The sequence below is a fragment of the Myotis myotis genome, unplaced genomic scaffold (assembly GCF_014108235.1).
Source record: "Myotis myotis isolate mMyoMyo1 unplaced genomic scaffold, mMyoMyo1.p scaffold_m19_p_3, whole genome shotgun sequence".
Classification (NCBI taxonomy): domain Eukaryota; kingdom Metazoa; phylum Chordata; class Mammalia; order Chiroptera; family Vespertilionidae; genus Myotis; species Myotis myotis.
Window position 1 is genome coordinate 187482608 of NW_023416335.1, and position 13936 is coordinate 187496543.

Consider the following 13936-nt stretch of genomic DNA (forward strand, 5'->3'; position numbering starts at 1 on the left):
GTGGATGAATAAGTTAATTAATGCAAAGCACTAAGGATAGTGCCTTAGAACAGTGCCCAGTGAGAGTTATTATTATTAGTAGTAGTAAGAAGAAAAGTTTTTCAAGGCTATGATAAAAATTAATGTTTGTGGTTTTTCACTACCAAACCTGTTTATCCTGTGTCCCAAACCTGTTTTTCCTGTGTTCCTGTGTCCTGAATCCCTATTAGTGGGATTCAAACAATTCAGTTAGTCATTTTCACAAATATGGAATCTTCTTATCATGCTCTCTTCCCACACATATTCAGCCAGTTGCCGTATCCTGCCAGTTTTACTTTGGTAATATAAATAAATAAATACAACTATATATTTTTTCTAAAATATATTCCTTCTTCTCTGTTCTCACTGCCACTGTTCTAATTCATTAGCACTGCCTAGAGTATAGCAATAGTCTTCTAATTTGTCTGCCTGTACCCAGTATTTTGGAGGCAGAATGATCATAATAGAAGTAGCACATATAGTGTGTCCCCCAAATGTATACACACTTTGAATAATTATTAATTCCAATGGATTAAACCTGAAAAGAAAGAAACGGTAATTGGGCTATCAGAAAAAAAATTGTGTATACATTTTTTTTGGACATCCTGTATTTTTGTCATGCCTTGAACCCTAGCTCTACCTCTTGCCAGCTGTGGGATTTTGGGAAAGTTACTTAATCTCACCATGTTTTTTCTTCATATATCTTAGGAGACACCAACATTTACTTCATAGAATTGTTGAAAGATTTACATAAGATAATTAAGGTAAAGTACTTGGTACATAATCAGGAATCAACCATTCTTAATTTGACTCCTTTTTCTCCATTGCACTTGGCCCAAATTGTTGCCAGCATTATTTTCCATAAGTAAAGGCCAGACCAAATGCCTCTTCTCCTCCAGAACCATGGAGTGTTAAATAAAACACAAATCCCTTCATGTGGAATTCAGTTTCCTCCAGAACCTCCTTTATTACTTGTATTACATTCCTCCCTAGACTCTGTATATCAGTGTTTGCTATTACTTGACTGTGTCTCTGAGATTCTGCCTATGCTTTTCCTTCAGCTTAGAAAGGTCTAACTCCATGGTGACTATAGTTAATTGTACTGATTGTTTATTTGAAAGTTCCTAAGACAGTAGATCTTAAAACTTCTCATCACAAGAAAAAAAATTGTAACTATGGGTGGTGATGGATATAAACTAGACTTATTGTGATGATCATTTTGCAATATATACAAATATAGAATCACTAGAGGCCTGGTGCACAAAATTTGTGCACTTGGGGGAGGGGGGTGTCCCTCCACCCAGCCTGCGCCTCTCACAGGCTGGGAGCCCATGGGGAGCGGGCCTCAGCAGCATTCAGTCAGACATCCTTAGCACTGCCACGGAGGCGGGAGAGTCTCCCACCACCACCGCTGCGCTTGCCAGCCATGAGACCGGCTTCTGGCCGAGTGGCTCTCCCCCTGTGGGAGTGCACTGACCACCAGGGGGCAGTTGTGCCATTTGGTCAATTTGCATATTAGCCTTTTATTATATAGGATTATGTTGTACACCTGAAAGTAATATAATTTTATATGTCAATTATATCTCAATTAAAATGTCTACTACTAAGTTCAGAATTAGTACCACATCCTCTGAGGTACAAGATTTCCTTCATTCCTTTGTATACCATTTAGCTACTGCATAAAGTTGCTGCCCAATATACCACCCTAAAACTCAGTGGCTTAGAGCACCAAGCATTTATTCTCATAGATCTACAAATTGAGTAAAGATTGTTTCAAGTAGGCTGGGCTCAGTTGGGGCAGCTCCACCTTGCTCTGCATGTCTCTTTCTATTTGGAGGACAGCACGTTAGCCTAGACCTGCTCTTCTTGTGGCGATGACAGAGGTTTGAGAGTGTTAGCAGAAATATTCAGGCTTCTTGAGACCTACCTGTGGAACTGGCTCACCTTGCATTTTCCCCAACTCAGCCCTGGAATCAGCCATTTCTCCAAGGACTCCTATTTCCTTTCAGTGGAGAATGATATTTAGAAACCAGGATTTGGGTGCTAGATGTGGTCATTGTTACTGGGATGTCATGGCTATTAGACCCTTTTAATGGATAAAGCATACACACACACACACACATATATATGTTACATAACTATAAATTTATATATAATATAGAGAACACATATAGATCATATATATGATATACATAATTTTAATTTTCTGTACTTAATTACTATACTAACACCTATGAACAACAAGCACTCTAGTAGAAATTTCAGATTTTTAAAATACTCTTTGTCCTTAAGTTATTTGAAAATAGGAAGATGACCACATAGTATCAAATTATCACCCAACAGATTATTTAGTAATTAGAAAATATACCTTTAATATATTTTTATTGATTTCAGAGAGGAAGGGAGAGGGAGAGAGAGATAGAAACATCAACGATGAGAGAGAATCATTGATCAGCTGCCTCCTGCACTCTCCCTACTGGGGATCAAGCCTGCAATCTGGGCATGTGCCCTTGACTGGAATCAAACCTGGAACCCTTCAGTCCACAGACTGATGTTTTTATCCACTGAGCCAAACCAACAAGGGCTATACCGTTACACTTGAGAGACCTGTTAGATAACCCCCAAATCAATGATCAAATTGGGCATTATTAATAATGGGACAAACTGGCATTATGTGCCTCCTGACAGAATGCCCTGGAGAAGTTCAAGGTATCACCTTGCCAAACATATTTATTTATTTATTTATTTATTTATTTTTAAATATATATTTTATTGATTTTTTACAGAGAGGAAGGGAGAGAGATAGAGAGTTAGAAACATCGATGGGAGAGAAACATGGATCAGCCGCTTCCTGCACATCTCCTCCTACTGGGGATGTGCCCGCAACCCAGGTACATGCCCTTGACCGGAATCGAACCTGGGACCTTTCAGTCCGCAGGCCGACGCTCTATCCACTGAGCCAAACCGGTTTCGGCTTGCCAAACATATTTATACTTAATCTGTTCGTGAGGGAAAAAAAATCAGATAAATCCAGATTGTGAAATATACTATAAGATAACTAGCCCAGGCTCTTAAAAAATGTCAATGTCATGAAAGACAAAGTCAGTCTCTTTAAAGGAGACTAAAGAGACAAAAATAACCGAATGCCTGATAAAGGACATTCATGGTACAAATGTAAAATTGATTTAAACATAATTATGATGATGTCTATTAAAGGGTATGAGGGTAGAAATGTGCATATATGGTACACTAGTTTTTTGGCTTGTTTGTCTGTTTTTTTTTTTTTTTTTTTTTGTGTGTGTGTGTGTGTGTGTGTGTGTAAAAGAGAGGCAAACCCTTATCTTCAGTAGCAGGATGTCAAAAGATAATGAATGAGCTGGAAAATTGAAAAGTAGCAATGTGTGTCATTTTGAGCTGTGAGGTGAGTGCCAGCCACTTCAATGTAAAGAGCTGATAAAGGTGGCCCTTGGGGGGCGGGGGGAGGAGGAGGGGGTCAGAAATGGTGGTGGGAAGCCAGGGTACTGCTGTTGAACTGTTTGACTATTTTAAACTCTTTGCTTACATAACTTTGATAAAGCTAACATCTTAATTAAAAAATAAACCTTAATTTAAAAACAAAATGAAACAATGCATGCAGGTTATGAAGAGATACAGAGGCGAGGGAAGTTGGGGCCAGACTGAAGGAAGCAGCTTGTCGGGGAGAGGGAACTGAACCCCGTTAGTGGGGATCCTGTTGAGTTCAAGCAGGGTCTTCATAATGCAGCTCTAGAGCCAGGGGACATCCTTCTTTAAACACCTACTGACCACATTCTTTAGGTCCTCTTAGAAGTCATTCATTCATTTATTCATCCAGGCACTGCTCTGGGTGTAGCAGTGAACAAAGCAGACCAGGCTGTTGCCCTCAGGGAGTTTACGTTACATACCTCCCAGGGCAATTGTGTGGATTGGGATATGTGAGGAATAACCACCCCTTGTCTCAGGTGGGTGTCTTAAAATTCTCTCAAAGCTCATGTGCGTGTGCATGTGTGTGTGTGTGTGTGTGCGTGTGTGCGCGTGTACGCGTGTGCATTCTAATGTAGTGATTTTCAACCTCTTCATCTCATGGCACATACAAACCAATTTCTAAAATTCTGACCAAAAAAAGGTATGATTTTGATTCATTCAGACCGCATGGCAGTTGTTGTGTTGGCTGTTGTCATTTTTTTTATTTGGCAGTCAAAGAGAGAAGAGGTCAGTGCCCCTGACTAAATAGTCAGGTATTGCATGTTTTAAAAAGTTCTTGCAGAACACTGGTTGAAAACTGCTGCCCTAATGAAATATAGTTTAATTCACACAGTTTCACATTTAGTTTGTGGGACCACTGTCTCCACGTATGACTGTGACACATTCCTGTGACTCCATGTTCTCTCAGCAGCCTGCCCAGGTCTCTCTGCCCGCTCTTACTTTTCCTCAACTTAGGCAGGAAATCTCTAAGCTGCTTTTTTCCCCTTACTCCTTTAACTGAATCCACATAAGGTCTCTTGGCTGTCAATGGGGAGGGTGCAGGGTGACGGGAGCAGAGGGGCCCTGTGCAGTGGGCAGAAGTCACTATCAATAACAGTTGCTCTGGAAGGCAAAGGGGCTCTCTGAAGGGAGTATGAACAAAGGCGGTATCTGCCTGGCTAGCATGGCTCAGTGGTTGAGCATCAACTTATGAACCAGGAGGTCATAGTTCGATTTCCGGCCCAGGCTCCATCTCTAGTGTGAGGCGTGCAGGAGGCAGTTGATCAATGATTCTCTCTCATCATTGATGTTTCTATCTCTCTCCCTCTCCCTGCCTCTCTGAAATCAATCTCTCTATATAAAAGCCTAAGTGATCGTCCAACCATTTGATCGGTAGCTATGACGTGCAATGACCATCAGGGGGCAGACGCTCAACACAGGAGTTGCCAAGCTGCGGTGACTTGGTAGCTGCAGTTTTCATGTGGCACACCCAGAACCATAGAGGAGGGAGCCTGATTCTGGGGTGTGTCACCTGAGAACTGCCCTCTTGCAATCCAGGAGCCCGTGGGGGATGTAGGAGAGCTGGTTTTGGCCCGATCCCTGCAGGCCAGGCCAAGGGACCCACTGGTGCAAGAACCCAAGCACTGGGCCTATAGTAAAAATATATTAAAAAAAGAAAAAAGGCTGTATCTGCCTGGATGGTGGCAGTGACTGTTCTGGAGCAAAGGCCCACGTGGAAGAAGGAAGATACTAAAGTGGAAGAATAATATTGGGGGCACAGATACATGGCTCATGAAGAAAAACCTTAAAAAAACTCAGAGCTGGGCATGAAGTGATGAGAGAGAAGGGAACTACTGAGACAAGAGATACAAAATTGATCTCCATTTTGTTTTATCATCTGAATCATTATCCGACTGCTTCTAGTAATAGGTTTCAAAATGCTTTCAGATAGAGCTAGAGTCTCTCCTCCACGTTGCCCGTAGTCAAAGAAATTAGGGCACATTTCTCAAGAAGCTCGAACACTTTTCTAGTGAAACATGAGAAGAGTGCATTTTCCCTACATCACAATGGTGAGACTAGAGATAGTCGTGTCCATCATCCCCCCCCCCCCGCCCAAAGTGTTTAGATGTGGGGGGAGGTGGAAAGACAAAGAAGAACTATTCAGGTAGATAAAAATCAAGATTCTAAAGATTTCCTTTTAAAACAAAACAGTTGGGTCAGGTACAGTGTTGTCTATGTCTGCAATGTTGGAGGAGGAAAAAAACAAACCAATAAGGCAGTGCCAACGCTATCTGTGCTTCATAGGGGTTATTTCTATTCAGGGTGTGGTCTTGCAGGAGCTGAGTGATGCTAGAAATAACATCATGCAAATTCTTCCTTTTCTCTGTTACAGAGAACACTTCCTATTACATCACATCTTATATCTCTTATTTTCTAGATTCAATAATTCTTCCTTCTGAAAGTCTTTCTTACTCCTCTCATCTCTATCTCTCATTCCTTCTGTCCCCACTCTATAATTTTGAAAAAAAAAGGGGGGCACATCTAGGGAAGTCTTAAAGAAATGATTCTCTGAGTACACTAAGTAAATGTCTAGAAGTGTACTGTTACGACGTACACAACAGGCTCAATAAGATGAAGTGGGAATGATGACTTTTTCATTGTTGGAGGATAGGCAGGTCTTCAGACAAGGGGATGGAGGTTGTTTAACTTTGAAAAAAGGCTGTCCAAGTTGAATAATTAATGTCATTATGATAAGAACAAAATAGAGATTCTTTTAAAAGAGTAATGATGGTAGAGTCTTAGCATGCTCGTGAAAGTTATTAAAATTGAATGCTCTGCCTATGTTTCCTGTACACTCCAGGAATTGCAAGCAAAAGAAGATGGATTGGATACAGCAGAAGGCATTAATATGCATGTTGTCAACTGAGCCTTTAATGAATTATTTTTTCAAAGATAAAAACATTCAAATATTTTCTCTGGAAACCAGGAAGCCTGTTTTACATGAAGAAAAAGCAGAGGTAGAATGATTTTGACACTAATGCAGCTTCAGATTACTAACCCCTCACTGGGGGCCCTTTCTAAGGCTGTGGAAGAGGCCCTAATAATGTGTCCAAATGTTTTAGTAAAATCTGCAGAAGTAGCATATTTTAATTGCCATCACTTAAGATTGCTGTCTCTTTCCACTCCATCTTTCTCCATCTGATTTCCCCTCACACTGGGCATTGTTGGAGTGGTGGTGAACATTTTTGCGATGAAGCTATGTGGAAGTTGAGTTGGGAATAATTTAACTTGGGTTTAGTGAGGCATATTTTTGTATTTCAGTCAGCTTCCCGTGCAGTGGAGTTATCACCAGCTGACCCAAGGAAGGGAAAGCTCCCGATAAACTCCACCTGCCCCGTGTGCCTACTCACCCAGCACTGTGACACAAAGGTATCCCAGAACATGTGCTCTGTGGGCCATCCCCTGATTCTAGTTGGAGTAAAAGCGGCCTTCAACTTACCTGAGCCTGTTGACCACTTTTGTATTTTGTAATGCCTTTTCTCCCTTTCAGACTTGTCTCATAGGTAGAATACATGACAATTTAGAATGTTCTTTAAAGAATCAAAGTCAAGGTTCCGAACAAACTGAATTAATAAGCCAAATAGAAACAGATTCATAGAGAGCAGGCAGACAGCTCTGGTGGTGGTAGGAGAGGGGTGTTGGGTGTGTGTGGAGGAATTGTGCCAAAAAGAACGGGGAAAAAAAAGAACTCATGGACATTGACAACAGTGTGGTGATTGTTGGGGAGGGAGGTAGGTGGAGGTGGAAGAGCATAGAGGGGGGATAAATGGCAATGGAAAAATAAAGAAAAAGAATAATATGATACAAAAAATATTAAGGTTCTGAAATTTCTCATAGGCTGGGAAGAAAAACCCAAACATAGAGGTGTGAACAGGTTTATTCAAAGAGTTGATAAAGCTTGATTGTGACATTATGAGCAATTTGAAAAAAAACAAAACATTTTGGGACTTTTTCATAAAACAAATGAGACATTACAGACTGTTGCTTGAAACATATTTGAAGAGTCCCTTCTTTTATTATCTACATTTATGTATTAAGAAACCAAGAGGAAATTCAGAGAATAGTTAATGGGACATGAAACAAAAAGAGAAAAAGAGTAACACTGACATCAACAGAAATCAATCTGACATCCAGGGGCAAATTGCAACATTTTTTTCAAATTATACCAAAACTAATATTCTTTAAGAAGAAAAGAGAAATTTTGAATAGAAGTAATGAATAGGCTTCTGATTGTTTGATAATCCAGTTAATGAAGAGGAGTGAATCATATGAACACATTGGGAAAAGATTTAAATTTCTGGCTTGAGACAAAATACTGACATTGATGAAGTAAGACTTAGAAATACATTGCAGACTGGTTAATGACTGCTCTCAATACAAGGGATGTTTAAGATTAGTCACTATACAAGAAAACATGAATTCCTTGAAACCTTACTGCTTATATATAGGAGAAATTTGATAATGGTTTCCCCTAATTTGACAATTCTAAAAAAATGAACATTGCACTACTACCAATAAGTAAGACATTCTTCTAGATGATCAAAAATGAAAAACAATTTCAAACAACCATGGTAAGAAACAGACCAGATTCTTTCTGTTATTTCCATAGACAATTATATTTTTAATCTTAATGTGAAGAGTTGCTTAAAGAGTATGAAGTAAAAAAATATAGTAAACAAATATTACAGAAGAGCCAGTAACTAACAAAAATTTCTATTTAATTTAAAAAATATATTTTTATTGATTTCAGAGAGGGAGAGAGATATAGATGAAATGAGAGAGGATCATTGATCAGCTGCCTCTTGCATGCCTCCCACAGATTGAGCCTGCAACCCCAGGCATATGCCCTGACTGGGAATCGAACTATGACCTCCTGTTTCATACATTGATGCTCAACCACTGAGCCATGCCGCCTGTGCTTATGATTTAATTTTAAAAGTTTGTAGCATTTGTAAGTATCAAAGACTTAAATTGTTGTGATTTATTTCTAGTTTTAAGTAAATATTCATGTTTACATCAAATTTTCTACTCTTTGCCTTAAAGAGAGGCCCCAAACTGTAAATTTCAAGCTCTATTCTTTGGGACCAGTGTTTGATCTGAAAGATATTGTGAAGTTACATATATAATTTTATTATTTTCTTGCAGGTCAAGACATGGACTTTGCAACTGCAGATTGGGCCATTGACAGGAGTGTTTGCTTCTCCTGGGAGCCTCTCTTTGGTCATTGAGATAGCAGAATACCTCCATATGTCATCAGCAGCCTGGGTAAGCAGCACTGCTGATAAATAATGGTGTGAAATATAATCCATCATCTATCTTGTTAGAATGTTGCTTACTGTGCCGGTCTAGAAGTTAGAAAACATTTGCAATATTGAGAAATGGTGTTTCTGATTTCATGAATATGGGTGATCCTTAAAAATAATTTTATTGTAACATTTGTGGTCCTTGGAGGCAAAGGTTGTTCACAAGAAGTGCAAGTGAGTTTCAGGAGCCTGAGAAGCAAGGTGAGAATGGACAGCGGGCAATGGATCCCATGGAGAAAAGCTACCACCTTCCACTCACAAGCTGCATGGTTCCGAGAATGAGCTCTTCTAGAATCAGCTAGACTGCTTGGGAAAGTGGTGTCTAATAGTCATTTTAAAACCTTAAAACACAAAAACAAACAAAACCCCCAAACAAAGAAACAAACAAACCCTTAACATTTACTGAGCCTCCATAGCGTGTCTGGAATTGTGCCTGTTTTGGAGCAGGTCATTGAAAAGACGTGGCTACCTGTTGACAGGGAAGCTGGACCCAGACAATCCCTATCCCCTTCCCTGTCTTTGGAGTGTACCTTGCGCCCAGTGTTTCTACTCTAGGAGCAGATTCAAGGATGCAGCCCTGAGAGAGTAAAGTATGGTTGAGACCATCTGACTGTATGTGTAACTGAACCCTGTTAAGGCGTCTATATAAACTCCTGAGATTCTTGTGGGTGGGTGTAGAGATCTACTTGTCTTGCAACCGCCTGAGACAAGCCTTGTCTATAAGCTCCCTTGCTTACTCACACTGCCACCTACCAATTAGGAGTGGCCTGCCTTCTTTCTTGGGTCTCTACTTGCCCTTTGTGTATGGGGGCCAATTTCACATTTCAAGCTGGGAACTTCAGAGGTTGCGAACCAACAGCCAGATGCTGGAAATATATACATAGATAACATAGCAGGTCTATTTATATATCTTAAATTCATAAGAATACAATTTTAAGTTTATAAAAATTGCCTTTTTATTATAGGCCAATATGGTTACTTTATAAGATTGGAAATTTCATATGATTGGCTACCAGTAGTTTCATATGGGTCAACATGAACAACTTATGAAAGTGTTGTTTTCCTTTTGGCCAGTTCTTCATAATGCAGATGTGTATGTGTAGCATCTCTAGTGCCTGAATCATACTAGTACACGCCAGTAGCATCACCCAGTCATTTGATAACTGATCATGATTTCCAAACACACGGGGTAGGAATCAGGGAGGTGGTGGTGAGTGCCATACCTCCTTTAAAAATCCTTGAAATTGTCAAAGAAATCAATTCAGGCATGGTTGACTAAAAAATATCCTCAAGAAAGTGGGACTGAGCTAGAAACTAAAGAGTGTGTACTTAATTAGGGAGAGGGATCTGAGAGTTCATTCTTCCCTCTACAAAAGGGAATAGGCTGGAATGGAATTGCTGGGTCCAGGAAGGGAAGCAAAAGAAAACAGCAAAGAAGGGTCCAGTCTTGGTGAAGGTAATTGGGGATAGGAAGGGAAATGTGAGCCAGGGGATTAATTTAAAAAGTGGATTAAAGGTGGACCCTTGAGGGAACTTGGATTCTATTCCCAAGGTCATGGGCATTCCTGGAAGACTCAGGAAAAAGTGTTTCAGAAAACACGGGCCCTTGCTCTCTGCATCCTATGCTCCTCCTGGAATCACTAGAAACCTGCACAGACAGGGCCTTGGGCTGGCTGTTGTGTACCAAGGGGCACAGAAACTCGGGTGATTCTGCAGTTCTCCAAAGAGGTGGAAGAACAGCAGTAGCAGTACCGTTACTGAGATAGACTAATTTTCAGATGAACACTCTATTTGTGTTTTTTTTAAAATTTAAAATAAAAAAATAAAAATATATTTTTATTGATTTCAGAGAGGAAGGGAGAGGGAGAGAGAGATAGCAACATTAATGATGAGAGAGAATCATTGATCATCTGCCTCCTGCATGTCCCACACTGGAGATTCGCAACCTGGCATGTGCCCAGACCAGGAATCTAACAGTGACCTCCTGGTTCATAGGTTGATGCTCAACTATTGAGCCATGCCCACTGGGCTAAATTTTAATTTTTATTGGTTTGAGAGAGAGAGAGAGAGAGAGGAAGGGGAGAGAGAAAAAAAGAGAGTGGTGGTGAGAGAAACATCAATTTGTTGTTCCACTTATTTATACATTCATTGATTGCTTTTTGTATGTGGGATCAGGATGGGGTATCAAACCCACAACCTTGGCATATCCAGACAATACTCTAACCAGCTGAGCTACCCAGCCAGAGCTATATTTGTGTTTTTGTGTAATGCTAATGTATCTGTGTGTGTCTTAAAAATTTTGACTCAAAGGTTAAGACTAACAAAAACTAGAAAACATGAAAGCATTAGTTCAGATGTATTGCAGCTGCTGTCAGGACTGCAATACACATCTCATGTATCCCAGTTGACTAGGATTGTTACCTGTGTATATAAATGGCTGCTTCTCAGGTATGTTGATGAGAAGCTCATTATGTAACCCATCTGAAAAGGCTCCACCCCTGTAATATTCTGGATCTTTGAAGAGACAATGCAGCAATATAAAAATGATGCATGAACAATGATATTAATGTAGACAATAAACAATACTACAGGTGGTGGTAAGTGCTGTTAAAATAGAAAACAGCTTAAGAGGGAGAGAAAGGAATGGATGTTTGCCTTTTACAAGAGGGTGGGGTTGTAAATGTCATGAAATTTAGTTTTATTTAGGGATTATTCATCTGTCTCATCTTTTCAGGTTATTTAAATAACAGAACGTACTTTAATAAAAAATCCCTAGCTCCTCAAACCTTCACTAGCAGGCGGCAAAGCACCCTTACGATCTGTACCATACAATGTAGCTCTTAATTACATCTGCCTTGCTTTGTTTCCCTTGTTTTAAGCTTCAGCCTCATGTACTCAAAATAGATCTTAAGCTCCTTGAAGGCAAGAACCTGGCTTTAAACTTTAAACACTGGATGTGCGTACGGAGCAAAGGCAGATTTATGGAACATAAAGGGAGTCTTAAATTTAAACTGCAGCTCCGCCTTTGTGATGCTCTGGGCAGCCCAGTGGCAGCCCTCCCGGGGCACTGACTCCTCCCCCCACCCCTTAGCAGCTCGTCCTCATTACTGTTCCCACTGAGGCCAGCAGGAGGCGCCACGGCCTCGGGTTAAGCCTTCTTCCCGCTTCCTACCCCATTTCCCCCAGCACCTGAGGTGGGGAAGCTGCTACTGCCAGAGTCTTAGCAATAGGAGTGAGGGGGTGCAGGGGTTTGGGGGTGGGGTGGGGTGGGGGGTGTGGAGAATGAGGACACGTGCGCACACACACACCCTGGGAGCAGAAACATCTTCCATGGCTTCGTGGGTTTCTCTTCCCACCAGAGCCAGTGTGTGAGAGGTAGGTGTGTGTGTGTGTGTGTGTGTGTGTGTGTGTGTAGTGATGGGGTGGGGGGGGAGACATGTTTTTGAGTGCGAGACCCTAATCCAGACCAGGCGACCTGTGATCTCGCGCCCTCCTCACCATCCCCGTGATTAATACCCATTTTTCTTACTCCCCCTCCTCCTTCCTCCCTTTCCTCTCCCGCTGCCGCGCGCTTGACTTGCACAGCTTGCCCCCGCCCGCTTCCCCTCCCCCGGCTCCAATCCTCACCAACTGGGATCTCTGCTCCTGCCTCTCTACCCCCCGCCCCCCGCCTTTTTTTTTTTTTTTTTAGAAAGGAAGGTCCCCCACCCCCTTTCAAAACCGCTTCCTTCTGTCTCTTCACCTCTAGGAAATCTCGGGGCTTTGCTCTATCGCAAGTGCTTGCCAGGGTGATTTCTGATCACCCCAACCCGAAGTGCTGGCGTCCGAATGCATTTTCGTCTGCTGTGCAAAGAAGAGCCATGAACTTAAAAACCCTCAAGACGGATTTTTAATCCTGCCTGGTAGGCAAGGAAAACCCTCCATCCCCCGCCACCGGCCACCCCTCTCCCGAGACTCTGCAATCGCCGAGGTGCTCAGAGCCGGTATGTAAGCATTGGCTTTGGAGTCTCTTGTCTTAATTTGGGGGTTTGGGGTGTCGGGAAGATAAAGGGTCGAAGCAGTGGAACCGATAACCAACCTGGTATTAGGCAAAGCTCTACAATCCAGCAGAACCCGGTAATGCTAATTTGGACGTGGCTTAAACAAAAAAGATTTCTTTTTAGGATGAAAGGTTAGCGCTCCCTGTGGTCTTTTTTTGGGGGGGCGGGGGCCGGGGGAGGGGGTAAACCTTTCACTGAGCAGAGAGGCTGGGCATCGGTGCCCCGGGCCGGAGCCACGCGCCGCGACCATCAGTACAATCGACACGTTGCAGGTGAAGCTCCGCGTGCTGCACATCGGTGCGGCGGCGTGAGTGTGCGCGGGGGTGGGGGGGTGGGGGGTGGGGGGGTGAGTGTGCGAGCGCGCGCGGGGCGCGTGCGCGGCCGGGGGCGTGTGTGTGTGTGCGCGTGTCAGTGTGCCCCTTCCAAGAAATGCCCAGTGTGCACCCTATGCACAAGCAGAACCCATTCAGCACCAGCCCGGGGTGGGAGGAGGCACTGCTGCTGGAAGCGATGGGCAGAGCGAGACAGATGTGTCAGCAGCAATGCAGATGGGGCTGGGGGCCGCACTCGCTGGCGAGTTAAGTGGGGATGGTGTTCCTGCGTGTGTGTGTGTGCGTGTGCGTGTGCGTTGCTATGTGGTACCGCTTCTCCCTCGCTGCCTCCTGCCTTCCCACTTCCCTCCTTCGCTTCCTCCCTCCCGCCCTCTCTCCGCTTCCATTCAGCCTGGCTTTCCCACCTCTCATCCATGCCTGTCCCAGGAATGGTATAGCCAGACCTTTTCTGAATTATTTATAGACCGGTGCCAGCTGTTTTCAATTCCTCTCGTGTGCACTCTGTGGGAAATGCGGGGTTTCCAACCCCATTTTCCTGAAAACGAATTGATATCTTTTTCAGAATGCATTTTTCTCACCCTCCGGGGGATCCTGGAATAAAACCCTCTAACAGCCTCTTTTTCCCCCTTAGGAAGGGGACGCTTTGGGAATGACCATGCTCCGAGGAGGGACAGAGCTGGCCCCCAGCTTCTCTACACAC